This window comes from Notamacropus eugenii, chromosome 5 (assembly GCF_028372415.1).
Source record: "Notamacropus eugenii isolate mMacEug1 chromosome 5, mMacEug1.pri_v2, whole genome shotgun sequence".
NCBI classification, from domain to species: Eukaryota; Metazoa; Chordata; class Mammalia; order Diprotodontia; family Macropodidae; genus Notamacropus; species Notamacropus eugenii.
In genome coordinates this window covers 69,627,954-69,641,607 of record NC_092876.1, presented here as the reverse complement: position 1 = coordinate 69,641,607, position 13,654 = coordinate 69,627,954, and the positions used below count along the sequence as shown (strand labels likewise).

Below are 13,654 nucleotides of genomic sequence, written 5' to 3'. Positions count from 1 at the left end.
AGTGTGATATGAATTTAAGAGGGGTTCAGCCTCATGGAGTGCAAGAAGTGTTACTGCAGAGTCAAATATGATGTCCTCACTTTGTCCGAGTCCCAGGTATAGGGACAGTACTGCTTGGGCAGGGTAGGCCACTGGCTACCACATCCAGTTGTTTGCTATGTCCTACTGGTCGGTAATGATCCCCTCCTCCTTCCACATAAATGAGGCCAGCCAAGAGCTGGGGGGAACAGAGAGGGAGGTCTTGTGCTTCTTCACCAGTCAAAAGTGACAGAGACTTTGGCAGTGGGCGGGCTCAAACAGAAAATTTGGCTATACAGGATCAGCAATAACCAGTGAAGAAAGTCTGAAGTTGCCTTTTGGATGGGATGGGAAAACCATGGATAGCTTGGGTTTATATAGCATCAAGGGAAACAGTATAATGGCATATGAAGTGTCCAAGGAACTTTTAGACGGCAAGCCTTACCACTATTCAAAGCTAGAAATGTGGAGAGTGCTATGACATCTCTCCCTCAAAGTTAATTCAGAGAGCAGAGCAGGCCATTTATATACTGGAGTACTGAGTGATAAGGGTGAATAAGGCAGGGTTGTCATACAAAACTTGGGAGGATGAGGGACATCTAGTGAAATCCTGAGGTTTTTGTCATCCTTCACAAGTAGAAGCAAAAAGGTTCAAGGGGTGCACAGAGACAGAAAAGGTGCTGCACAGGAATAAGGGATGACAGATTATGGGGATTACGGACTACATGTGAGTGAGGTAGAACAATGAAATTAATGGCATGGAGGTCTTGGATAAGGTGTCAACCTCCATTACCAGGCTTCCTAACAGGGAAGATGGTGTTGCTGGGGGTGGTACAAAGGAATAGTCACTTTGAAATGTAATTCTGAAATAGGGGACTGGTAACTATGATGGCAAAAGGGGAAGTGGGTACTGACACTTGGTGAAGGGCACAGGGAACTGACTTGAATTTATATGGGAGACAGCTAGACACCCAATTTCTGTGTGGTCTGTGGCCCACAACTGGTGCCTGACCTTAGCAAGCAACATTTCCTCAAGAGCCCTAGGTGCCCTGGACTAAGGAAGGAGGTACAGGGCAGCCACAGGAACAAGGGTAAGAGTATTGATCCAGGTGGAAAACTGGCTGGGGTGAAACTGCACAGCAGAGAGGAAGATTGCCTTTCCTGATCCAGGTAAATAACCAAGTCTGTCCCTTGCACTTCCTGGGTGGCCTGTATGTATGCCTTCTAATTTTTTATGTTCACCTGTTTTGACTAAGGCTAATACTAAATAGCAAACGTCAGGGATTCCAGATCAGTCAAGACTGGAGGATGACCCTGAACTGGCCCACAATGCCTATGCAATCCTGGTGGGGGAAGGGTTTAGGGAAGTCAATTTTGATGCGCTATAACTCACTCCATCCCCATGGCTTATAATTATACAGTAGTGTAGAAAGAAATCTGATGGTGGACTAAAGCCAACATTTGGTCCCAAGAGCCCTTCCCCACCTTTGTGAATTATCAGTCCACCTAGACATACAATATATAGTTTTGGAGGGCATCTGGGAAGGCTTCAGAACTGAGTCCTGAAAAGTTTATGATTCTAAATGTTAGGAGGTGCATTCGAAGCATTAGGCTAATTTCAAAGTACAACTGTGACAAGAGGTAATGGCAAAGTCGGCAAATTGTTAAGTAGGTTTTATATTAAATGTCAAAGTACAGTTTGCAGTGGATTCCAAAGAAAGGACTGAAAGTCAAGATTTCTGTAACTAAACATGACAAAACAGAAATGATAAATGTTGAAGATTTGGGAGAGTTGGAACACTAATTCATAGTTAGAGCTGTGAGCTGATCCAACCATTCTGGAGAGCAGTTTGGAATTATACCCAAAGGGCTACAAAAATGTGCAGCCCCTTGGCCCAGCAATAAAGCTTCTAGGATCATATCACCAAGAGATCATAAAAATGGCAGAGAGTCCCACATGTACAAAAATATTTATAGCAGCTCTTTGTGATGGCCAAAAACTGGAGATCAAGGAGATGCCCATCAACTGGGGAATGACTGAATAAATGATGGTATATGAATGTAATGAAATACTATTGTGCTATAAGAAATGATGAACAGGAAGACTTCAGAGAGGCCTAGAAAGACTTATATACATCTATAGTATAAGAGTGGTTCACACCTTTGGTCTCTACCTGGACTTTGAAGAGAAATGCAAATTTTCAGGTCCTATCTTTGTAAACCTAGGATTTTTGATATCACATCTATCAAGCACCATACACCAGTATGTCCAGGTAAGTAGCAGAACTTCCCATCAGGTGTTAATGCCAGGCATGGGGCAAACTGCCTGAGGTTACGAGACATCATACACATTCTGCAGGCAGTATGAGGAAATTGTGACAATGCTATAAAACATACCGGGTGCTTACTGCGTGCAAAGCCTCAGGAGTGATCAGGAAGATGTCCGCGTAGTGGGGTTTGAGGCAAGACTAAAGCAGAAATTTCAAGAGGCAGAGACGATAGGAAAACAGGGAGGTAGGATGGAGTGCTGAGGAGGACCAGGGAAGGTTTATTTTACATTTGCTACTAGAAGCAATAGGGATACAGAGAAGTTTAAGCCAACATTTGGTCCCAATACTTAGTTCCCCACCTTTGTGACCGATTGGCCCACTTGAATATAATGGTTCTTCTGACTTAAAGGGGCATCAGGAATAGGCTTCAGAGCTGAGCCCTGAACAGTTAAGATTCTAAATGTTACAAAGAGGTACATTCCAAGGAACAAATGTGAAAAAGGAGTTGCTTCAAGTTTGATGAGTAGGCTCTGGAGCTCTCTTGCCCTGTGACAAGAGTCCCATTCCACAATGTTGGACATCAAGCTGGGCCTTGTGTCTACACCTGCATTTTCCTAAATCTTCTCAGAGCCCAGCCCTTTGGAATAGTCATACCAATAGGAGTCATACCAACAGCCATAACAGGCAACTCAGCCCCCTTGACTTCCCACTCCACTTTATTTACCCACATTTCCTTTCTGCATCCTGAACGCACACTGCTACTAAAGCTAAAGGCTGGAGCCAGATTACTGAATCCCCACTCCTCACTAATACTTACTACTCCTTTCATTTTCTCCTGTTTTCAGAAGACCAATACTGCTTGTTAGACTCAGTAAAATTCTGACAACTGGGCCAAGTCTGTTTCTTTAAAGATCATCCACACTGGTTATCTCAGTACCTGATTACTAGCTAAAAACTGTTTAAAAGTTAAGTGGATCAACCATCATCATTCTAAGGGAATAAAACCTTACCAAGGACACATACATACCAACAGTTGTGCGCAAATCATTGAGGACAACTAAAATCATACAATTTATTTAATGTATACACAATAAACCTTACAACGCTTCTCATCTCCAACATGCAACTTTTAATAAACATGTCCACCTTTTGCTGCAATCACCTGCTTTATATGACTTGGCATGGAATGGACAAGATTGACACATTATTTTGTAATTCTTCATCATGAAACAATACTTTTTTCACGTTGGCTATCAAGTATGCCTTTCATGGGCAATCATTTCTCTAGGTCTAACTTTGATTCTCTCCCATAGGTCTGTGATGAGATTCAAGTCAGGTGAGTTCCCAGGCTACTGAAGCATGCTTATCTCCATCTCATGGATAAATTTAACAACTTTTTTGGAGATGCTACATGACACAAAACAATATTTAAGCACTCCCATCTGAGATTTTATACAGTTCTGGAATAATCGGGCTTTTCAGTACATCACTATACTTATCAGGGTTCATTGGTGCCTCAATGGAGAGAAGACCTCCAGGCCCACTGGAAGTGAAAAAACCCCAAAACATTTCCACAGAACCCTGAATGAAAAAGTGAGTTTTATCAGTAAAAATTACTGTTTCCCAATCTTCAACATTCCAGTCTTTGTATTGTCTTGCCCATAAGTGGTTTTTTCTCCACAGATGTGGTTAACAGCTGCTTTCTTACTGGTCCAGTAAGATATTATCCAGATCTCAAGAAGCCTACGCCATACTGTTGAAGAATCAATTACAACTCCTCCAGCTGCCAGGTCCCTCTGAAGGTCTCTACTTGTTTTCTGAGGATTAATTAGACTACATTGCAGCAAATGGTTGTCAATACTTGGTGTTGTTTTCCTTTTTCTACCACACTTACCTTTGCGCCTTGGGGAAGACTGATCCGGTTTCGTTGTGCACTTGAATGATTCTTGAAATACTTGACCTACCTATACAAAGAGCTTCTGCAGTATCTGTAACAGTCATTGAAGCATGCTCTTTAAGAGCTATAACTTCTACATGTTTCACTGGAGAAATAGCCATTTTTAAAACCACAAGATATAAGGTGGGGTCAGCCTTGGGTCAATAAAAGCATATATGTATGACCACTTGATCCCAAGTAACATCACAAGCTGCTGAGACATGTTTTAAAATCCTGTTCTTACCTAAAAAAATTAAAAAAAAACAAACATGTTTTACAACCCCAATAATACACACCAATAACCAGCAATAATTATGTTAAATTCAAGTTGTTCCCTGCATGGTTTGTCTCCTCAGTCACAGTCCAAAGACCCTGAGAAGGTTTAGGAATATGCAGGTGCAGACACAAGGCCCGGCTTGATATCCAACGTTGTGGAATGGGACTGTACGTCTTAGGGCAAGGGCCCTACGCTCCCTTTCGCCACCTGGACAGAGCCTGGGGAGTGATCCTCAGGATATCCACGTTGGAATGGATGACTTAAGACAAGTGACAAGTGACAAGCTCCGAGCAGGAAAAAAATAAGAATCACTCACCTATTGTCAAGAAGAAACACTCCACGCTAAGACAATACTGAAAAAAAGAGAAAGAATAATTTAGTCCTATCCCAACATCAAACTATGTAACAATACTCTGGGACAGTGCTGTTTCCTGCATGGTTTGTCTCCTCAGTCACAGTTCAAAGACTCTGAGAAGGTTTAGGAATATGCAGGTGCAGACACAAGGCCCAGCTTGATATCCAACGTTGTGGAATGGGACTTTATGTCACAGGGCAAGAGCCCTACACTCCCTCCCGCCACACAGACAGCCTGGAGAGGTTCATCTCTCCAGGGTATCCACGTTGGATATTGAAAGATATTAAAAAAGGAACATCAAACTAAAACTTGACACATGATCCGACGTAGAGGATTCAACTCCAGATGATGCTAAGTTACCAATTACAATTTATGGGAAAGTGCTATGACTCCAATGTCTAGTTAACTAATACGTTTTCCACAGGTTGACTGAAAAATATCAGCTTCTACAGGCAATGTTTTAAATACCTCCCAAAGATAACAATGAAATTATTAATAGCGCCACATCTTTAAGAAAATGTCAACTCACCCCAGCTGTTTTCCAGACTTGTCTGTTATGAAAACCCTAAAGAGCAAGAGGAAAGAGATTTTCAAAGCAAGAAAGAACAAAAAAAATATCCTATCTAGGTTCAGCGTGCAAGTTACTGAAGCAATAACAGTTGTTTCCTGCATGGTTTGTCTCCTCAGTCACAGTCCAAAGACTCTGAGAAGGTTTAGGAATATGCAGGTGCAGACACAAGGCCCGGCTTGATATCCAACGTTGTGGAATGGGACTGTACGTCTTAGGGCAAGGGCCCTACGCTCCCTTTCGCCACCTGGACAGAGCCTGGGCTCATCTAGCCAGGATATCCACGTTGGATATTCAAGGGAGATTTAACTGACTCAACAAAAATTGAAACGACCCACTGAATTTTGTACATATAGCCTTGTCAATCAGTTATTTCCTACAAACATAGGTCATTCCCTTAAGCATGCCCAAAGATCCCACCCATGGCAGAAGGGCTCCAAGACAAACTTTTCTTTGTAGAGATATGGAAATGATTTCCACAACACTTGGCCCCTCCAAGAGGATTCGGAGTAGAAATTTTTTTACAAGATTCCTCTAAATACTGAGTCAAATCCTATCTGAAGGTTAGTTGTACTGAGTCCAGCCACTGTAAACCGTTACTTTTACACTGCCAGGTGCCCCCCCCCTTCTTTCCTTACATAAAGATTACACATTTGATCAAGCCACTCCCCTGATCAATAAACTTCAGTCTCTGTGAAGAGGTCTCTCCTGGCACTTTAAGCTCTTTCAGTTACTCCATCCCACTCTAACACATTCCATTACAGCCACCCGTACTTAACTGCTCCCTATAGGGGGTACTACATCCCCACGTGGCTGTGGTTTTCACACATGGCTCCCATTCCCCAGCATGGGCTCAGCACCCAGCGACTTCTGAAGCCTATCAGAGGCGCGGTGCCCACCTTCTCCACCGGTGTAACAGCTTCTACGCCATTCCTTTCCGCCCCTTTCCTCCCCACTGCAGCCTGGCGACTAAGGAAGCTCCCTGAGGGCTGGGATCACGTCTTCCACCGCCTGTTTACGTATTACTTTAGTGCTTCCCCCCAATCTGCGGCATATTACTACCCCCTAACAAAGACGTGGACACTGAGGTTAAGAGACCAGCTGGATGCCCCCGGGTGCCTCCCACTCTTCAGCCGTGAACCACTGGGGGGAGGAATCAATCCCCAGTCACTACGCACGCTAGCACGCGTTACTAAGGGGCCTTTACTGAACGAACTGAAACAAGTCTTTCCTGGAGAAGGAATAAACATTAAACACCTCCTGCGTACCAGGGAGGTACCGCAGACTTTACAAACGTTATCTCACATTTGATATTCTGAGGTCGGATTAGAACTCGGTCCTGCCCAGCTTCGGGCCCCTTGCACCGGCCGGCCCCCTGCTGCTGGGCAGCCGCCGGCCCGGCCGGGGGTGACGGCGGATGGGGCTCGAGGGCCCCGGGGAGCGGGTGGGATGGGGACCCAGGCATGAGCGGGAGGCTCTGCGCACGCGCCTTGGCGGCGGCCGCATGGCGGCCAAACTTTTCCTGCAGCTAAAAAGGGAAGGAGAAAAAAGGGGATCCGAAAGAGAAAGCCGGAGCCAGGGGGCAGGGGGCAGGGGGCAGGGGGCAGGGGGCAGGGGGCAGGCATGCGGAGAGACCAGGGTAGAGGCTGACAGAGCCACACCCTTACTTACCTCTACGACTGACAAAACAACTCCACCGTCACCGCCGAAAGAGAGAAGCACCCCCTGAGCACGCCCATTTATACCCGGATTGGGGCGCGCAGCGGCTTCTGAGCAGGCGCACATTTTGGCGTCGCACCGCGAGAGTTCGAAGTAGCTTGGGGCGGAAGTGACGAAAGAAATGGCGACAGTCGCACGACAGGATCGAGAAATCTCGCGAGATATCTGTCCGTGAGCTCCTTCGGTTGGGCTTTTTTTTTTTTTTTTAAGTTTGTTTCCCAGGTGCGCCTTGCGGCGGGGAGCCAAAGTGGTTTGGCTACATTGTAGCTCAGGCGCCTACCTTGTGCTGAGTGGAGGAAAATGAAGGTTACTCTTTTCCTTAGAGCCCTGACTTTCAGTTCATTTAAGAAAGCATTTATTAAGTGCCAACTGTGCTGTAAGAGCAGAGAGGAAAATAAAAGAATCCTTGTACTCAAGGATTATTAATTCAGGTCCACACCTCCTCGTGCAAGCATGGATTAGCTTCCATTTAATTGCCCCTCTTAAGCTTGCCAAGGGCTTTACAGGTATCTCCTTTGATCCTCGGGAACCCTGAGTGGGAGGGGCTGTTACTATCCCCATTTTACCGATGGGGAAACTCAGACAGATGTAAATTAACTTGCCCAGGGTCGCAGGATCTGAGCTCGAGGCTCCTGGAACTTTAAAGTCAGGGACTCTATTATAAACGAATGAATGAAAAAAACATTTATTTAGCTCTTCCTGTGTGCAAAAAAGTGTACCATGGGCTGGAGATATAAATAGAAAAGAGCTTACATCTGAAAGAAGATAAGATATATAATGCATCAATAAACATGTATTAAGTGCCTTCTGTGGACCCTATACTGTGCCAAGAATTTGAGATACAAAAGGTGGCAAAATTCAGTCTCTGTCCTGAAGGAGTTCAGAATCTAAAGGGGGAGACAATGGGCAAATACATCCAAAGTAAGTTGTATACAGCATAAATAGGAGATAATTAACAGAAAGAAGGCATTGGAATTAAAAGGGGTTGGGGAAGACTTCCTGTAGGAGATGGGATTTTAGTCCTGACTTAAAGGAAGCCAGGCAGGTCAGTAGTTGGAGCTGAGAAGGGAGAGCATTCCAGGCATAGGGGACAACCAGAGAATATGGAGAGGTGGAATATCTTGTTGTAGCAATAGCCAGGAAGCCAATGTCACTGGATAGAAGAGGACATGTCAGGGAGTAAGGGATAAAGAAGATGGAAAGGTAAGAGAAGGCGAGATTATGAAGGGTTTCAAGTGGCAAATAGAATTTTGTATTTGATCCTGGAGGCAATAGGGAGCCAGTGGAGTTTATAGTTATAGAGTAAGGTGGGGGGGGGGGGGATAGGATCTGTGTTTTAAGACAATCGCTTTAGTGTTTGATGATGAGAACCTGCATCAGAATGGCGGCAGTGTCAGAAGAAAGAAAGGAGCATATTGGAGAGATGGTGCAAAGGTGAAATCTACAGGTCTTGACCATAACTTGGATACGGGGAGTAAGAGATAGTAAAGGTATTGATAATGTTTAATATAAAATTTTGGAATAATCTCTTTGTTCTCTCTGAAGCAAACTCAGAGAATGCCTCTTCCTATGTCAGCAAAAGCCAGCCAAAGCTGACTCTGCACTCCTTGGGAGACCTTTAACCTATGACATATATTGAATAATGGGACTTCCCTTTATATCTTATTATCTATAGACACATACGATGTTATGACATATCTTGAATAATGGACACATACTATGTTATGGGATATTAATGGTAAAGAAAAAATAGGCATCCTGGGTTTCTATTGAACATTGTTTGCCCTTTCCTGTGTCAGTTACCTGTTTGGGGCAGGAAGCCTGCCACTTACTAGTGGTGGGATTTCCTTACCACCTGGGACATATGTTTACCCAGCTTGGAATCTCAAGACCTGACTGACATTGCTTTGTTAATTGTCCTGTCTTACTGAATTTATGATTTGCTTAATTAGGAGAGTTTCTTTCTCATGGCAAAATGTACTTAAGACAGATAATTTCTGTACTAGGTAGTCAGAGTCACCTCTGAGTCCATAGCGCTATGTAACTGTTTTCTTTATGGGGAATTGATCAATTAATTAATTAAATCATAAAATGTATGCATTTAGCCATGTTGCCTTTTCTTAACAAAGTTTTCAGGTCAACAGTATACAAGAGGACTTCTAGGTTGGGAGCCTGAGGAGAATGCTGTTGCCCTCTACAATAACCGAGAAGGTAGCAAGGAAGAAGGGATTAGGGGGATAGATCATGAGTTCTGTTTTGGAGATATTGAGTTTAAGATGTCTCCTGGACACCCAGTTTGAGATGTCTGAAAGGCAGTTGGAAAGGTGAGATTGGAGATCAGCAGAGAAGATGGAGTAGGAAAAGTAGATTTGAGAATCATCAACATAGAGATGATTATTAAATCCATGGCAGCTGATGAGATCACCAGGTGAAGTAGTATAGAAGGAGAAGAGAAGAGAGCTCAGGACGGAGCCCTGTGGGACACCTATGGGCATGATTTGGAAGAGGATCCAGGAAGAAAAGACAGTGGTTAGTAAGGTAGGAGGGGAACCAGGAGAGAGTGGTACCTCAAAATCCTAGAGAGAAGTGAGTATGAAGGAGGAGAGGGTGATCAACAGAAAAGCCACAGAGAGGGAAAGGAAAATGAGAATTGAGAAAAGGCTTTGGCAACTAAGAGGTCATTGTTGTTGTCTGTTAGTAACTTTGTAGACAGCAGTTTTGGTGGAATGATAAGGTCAGACTCCAGATCTTAAGATCTGAAGAAGAGGGTGAGGAAAGAAAGTGGAGGTAGCTATTGGAGATAGCTTTTGTGAGGAGGTTAGCTGTTATTTGTCCTTCATTCTCGAAAGGGGACCATGACATCAGAGAGGTGACATGCAAGTGAGTTGGATTTAACTGAGGGAGGACTGTGCAAAGTCACCAGCCTGACTTTCTTCTCCAGAGTCATCTGGGTCCAGTGGCAAGATACAGATCAGGATGACTGGAAATGGCCCTGGATGCAGTGGGAGACCTTGTCCTTTTTAAGCTAAGGTCTTTAACAGGTCTCAGTTTGATGGAAAAAATGCACAATAAGTGATTAAGGCTAGGTAAGAAATGAACCAGAGAATAAAAAATGAATCAATCTGGGAGGGAAAGGCCCTCAGAGTTTCTGGCCAAAACAGAAACAATTACTATTTACATTCACTCTGAATCAATCAGGGCTCAAATAATGACCAAGTGAGGCTTGGCCTGGGACTATTGTTGGCCAATCAATGAGTGCCAGAGTGATTTGGGTTTAGGCGTGGTCCTTAATGAAAAAAAATCTAGACCATAAGCCCCAAAACAGCCTGCAAGGTTTCAGTGATCAAAATTTACATTCCTTTGGTCAGAGCACTAGCAGGCAAGGGTATGATACCCTTTGTGGACAGTGGGAAGAGAAGGGAAGGGAAAGGAGAGAGAGAGAGGTGAAAGAAGGAAGGAAGGAAGGAAGGAAGGAAGGAAGGAAGGAAGGAAGGAAGGAAGGAAGGAAGGAAGGAAGAGTTATGTTGCCCAACTGGCCAGTTCCAGTTGGGTCTCTAGTCAGCAGCTCCTACTACTACTCACAGAGGTTGTTATTTGTCCTTTGTTCTTGAAGAGGACCATGACATCAGGAAAGTGATACCATAACATGCAAGTGAATTGGATTTAAGTGAGGGAGGACAGTGCAAAGTCACCAGTCTCACTTTCTTTTTCAGAGCTATTTGGGTCCAGTGGCAAGATATAGATCAGAAGGACTAGAGATGACCCTGGGAGCTGTGGTTGTTTGGTATGGCAATGAATAATTAAATCAATTTGGGTAGTATAATTTTTATTACACTGGCATGAGTAATAAATATGTACCTATACTTAGTTAGGTCTATTTAATTTTTGTCACCTTTAACAATTGTTGGAGAGGCTACAATTAAAAAAACACACAGATTCACAACTAGTGCACTCTGGAAAACAACCTAGAACTATGCCCCACCAAAGTCACTAAACTTAGGGTATTTGAGGGAGAATCAATCTATATGTTGAGTATGAGGGCAAGAGTTGGGGAGGAGAGAAAAACTGTAATGCAGTTATTAAACTCATTGGGGGAGGAAGGGGAGTGACTTGAGATCTGTAGACAACAGCTTACCAGAATTTTTACTGGGTGGCAGATATGGATAACATGAACCCCAAGGAACAGAGGTTACTAAGTGATGAAGGAAGGGGGAAAACTAGGAAGTAGCAATGGGGAGGAGTATTCCAAACTCCCCACCACAACTAAAGAGAATTAATGAAAGTACAGCCAGTGATATAAAGGGTGGCCAGGGATCCTATGTGATCAGAGGTGCTGACCTCAAAACTTTGTTAGAGAAAAGGCAACAGGCTAAATGCATACATTTTATGATTTAATTAATTAATCAATTCCCCATAAAGAAAACGGTAACATAGCACTATGGAGCCAGGATCAGAACTGGCTGACTTAGTACAGAAATTGACTGTCTTAAGTATATTTTGCCATGAGGAAGGAGTTCTCTTAGATAAACACATTGTAAACAAAGTGTCGTCAGTTGAGTTTTATGATCCCAAGCTATGGGCATCTTCTTTCCATAGCATGTCTCTGTGATTTAAGATAAGGAAAAAGTCCCATCACCGGGATAACAGATATCCTCTCCTAAACAGGCCTTTGAAGTTGTTTATCTTAACAAAGTTTGACAAAGCTGAAGTCACACCCCAAGGTATTTGTGTTTTTCTCTTAACACTAGGATGCTAGAAGAAGGGTCTGATAAGGAAGTCCTATTTGCCCATCAAAAGGCATCCTCTAAGCAAAGGAGACTATTAGGTCCAGGCTCTTCTTAATTCAAACTTTGACCCTTATTAAAGTCTAACATTTATATTAAATATTATCAGAGGAAAGCCAGGTTTTAATATGAGTTAGACAGAAGGAGTGGGAAGGGAAAAGATTTAAGAAGTTTGTGCCTATGGAATAAGCATTCCACAGGGCACAGTGGGTAGAGTTAGTGTGTGCCTAGCAGGAAATTGAAGGCTCAGAGAACACAGGAAGTTTGAGGTCTTCTCAATGGAGGAGGCCAATGAGGTGGCAGCAGAGAATGGTACACTCAAAAAAAAGTGAGAAGACATCCCAGGGAATAACTCTCCTGTCAGCCTGTCAATCAACAAGTATTTATTAAGTATCTACGATGTGGCAGGCACAGTGCTAAATGCTGGGTTATACTTGTATAATACAAGTTGAAAGGTAATCCATACTCACAGGGAGCTTAAGTTCTAAGGAGGATAAGCATTCCACAGGCCTTGGGGACCTTTTCTCTCTCCCTCTTGACTTGGTTAACTACACTTTGAAGAACTCATGAACTCCTATGGATTTAGTTACATCTCTATTCTGATGATTCTCAAATCTACCTTTCTTTTTTTTTTTTTAAAGTCAAAGAAAACAAAGTTTATTAAGGATTTGCCTAATTGGGTTGCCTCTTAAGGAGCCTAAGCTTTTGTAAGGCTTGTATTCACAAGCGGGCCAGACACAATCCCAGCTAGACAGAGTCTGAGCTGGATTGCATCTGAGCGCCTTCATGGAGGCAAGATGGACTTAAATACAGAAAAGAGTATAGGAGGGATCTGGGGGGTGGTCTGGTAGTCCAGGGTGATGGGAGGAGGGGTTTAGGAAGGGTCTTGAGGAGAAGTCCAAGGAGGGAATCCAAGGAGGGTCAAAGGCTGGAAACAGCTGGAGGCTATCAGGAGATAGCAGACAATGGAGGGTTTGGGTGGGAAGCAGGTGGGGCAATCAAGAGATAAAAGACAATGGTCACATCAAATCTACCTTTCTTGCCTCATCGTCTTTGAGGACCTCTGATCTTGAATCTCCAACTGCCTTTCAGATAGCTCAAACTGGATTTCCAGTAGATGTCTTAAACTCAACATGTCCAAATCTAAAATCATTCTCTTTGCCCCTAAATTCTCTCCTCTCTTCTCCCTTCGTTTTTACTGTAGAGGACAATACCATCCTCTCAGTACCTCAGGCTCTCAACCTAGGGGTCATCCTGTACTCTTCACTGTCTCCCCCTATATCCAATATCTTATATCCTATTTCCAATCTGTTGGCAAGGTACTGTCAAATGATTTAACATCAGAAACAGATATGGTTTTATCCATGGAAATTTCCCTAAAGCATCACTTGACCCCATAGAAAGCAAGAGAGATTGGGGGAGGTGGTAGCAAAGCACTTTTGACTAGGGAGAAGGTGAAAGGAGACAGAGAGAGGATAAAAAGAGGGAAAAGTAGGATGGAGGGAAATACACAGTTAGTAATCAGAACTGTGAATGTGAATGGGATGAACTCACCCACAAAATAGAAGTGGATAGCTGAGTGGATTACAAGATTTGGATCTAAAGGGTGATACCATAAGCAAATTTAGGGAGTGTGGAATAGTTTACCTGTCAGATCTGTGGAAAAGGGAAGAATTTATAACCAAACAGCAGATAGCACTATAGAATGTAAAATGGATAATTTTGAC

General features: G+C 43.5%; 1 protein-coding gene and 3 non-coding genes across 6 annotated transcripts in view; all 4 read right to left on the bottom strand.

Annotated features, from left to right (window-relative positions):
• Nucleotides 1–7,172, bottom strand: part of RCC1 (regulator of chromosome condensation 1) — a 31,585-nt gene extending 24,413 nt beyond the window's left edge. The window contains exons 1-3 of one of the 3 annotated variants that reach the window (XM_072609577.1): nt 7,096–7,172; nt 5,386–5,421; nt 4,818–4,854 (exon numbers count right to left, since the gene is read on the bottom strand). The gene's annotated coding sequence lies outside the window, so the exon portion shown is untranslated. Of the gene's footprint in view, nt 1–4,817; nt 4,855–5,385; nt 5,518–6,729; nt 6,776–7,095 lie in introns of those variants that run through there. The other 2 variants (XM_072609580.1, XM_072609579.1) reach the window with 2 other exon arrangements.
• LOC140509368 (small nucleolar RNA SNORA73 family) lies at nt 4,551–4,751 on the bottom strand. Its single transcript, XR_011968693.1, has one exon. It is a non-coding gene; the product is annotated as a small nucleolar RNA SNORA73 family (small nucleolar RNA).
• On the bottom strand, nt 4,924–5,126 carry LOC140509369 (small nucleolar RNA SNORA73 family). The gene has a single exon (XR_011968694.1). It is a non-coding gene; the product is annotated as a small nucleolar RNA SNORA73 family (small nucleolar RNA).
• On the bottom strand, nt 5,514–5,714 carry LOC140509367 (small nucleolar RNA SNORA73 family). Its single transcript, XR_011968692.1, has one exon. It is a non-coding gene; the product is annotated as a small nucleolar RNA SNORA73 family (small nucleolar RNA).
• Nucleotides 7,173–13,654: the final 6,482 nt, after the last annotated feature.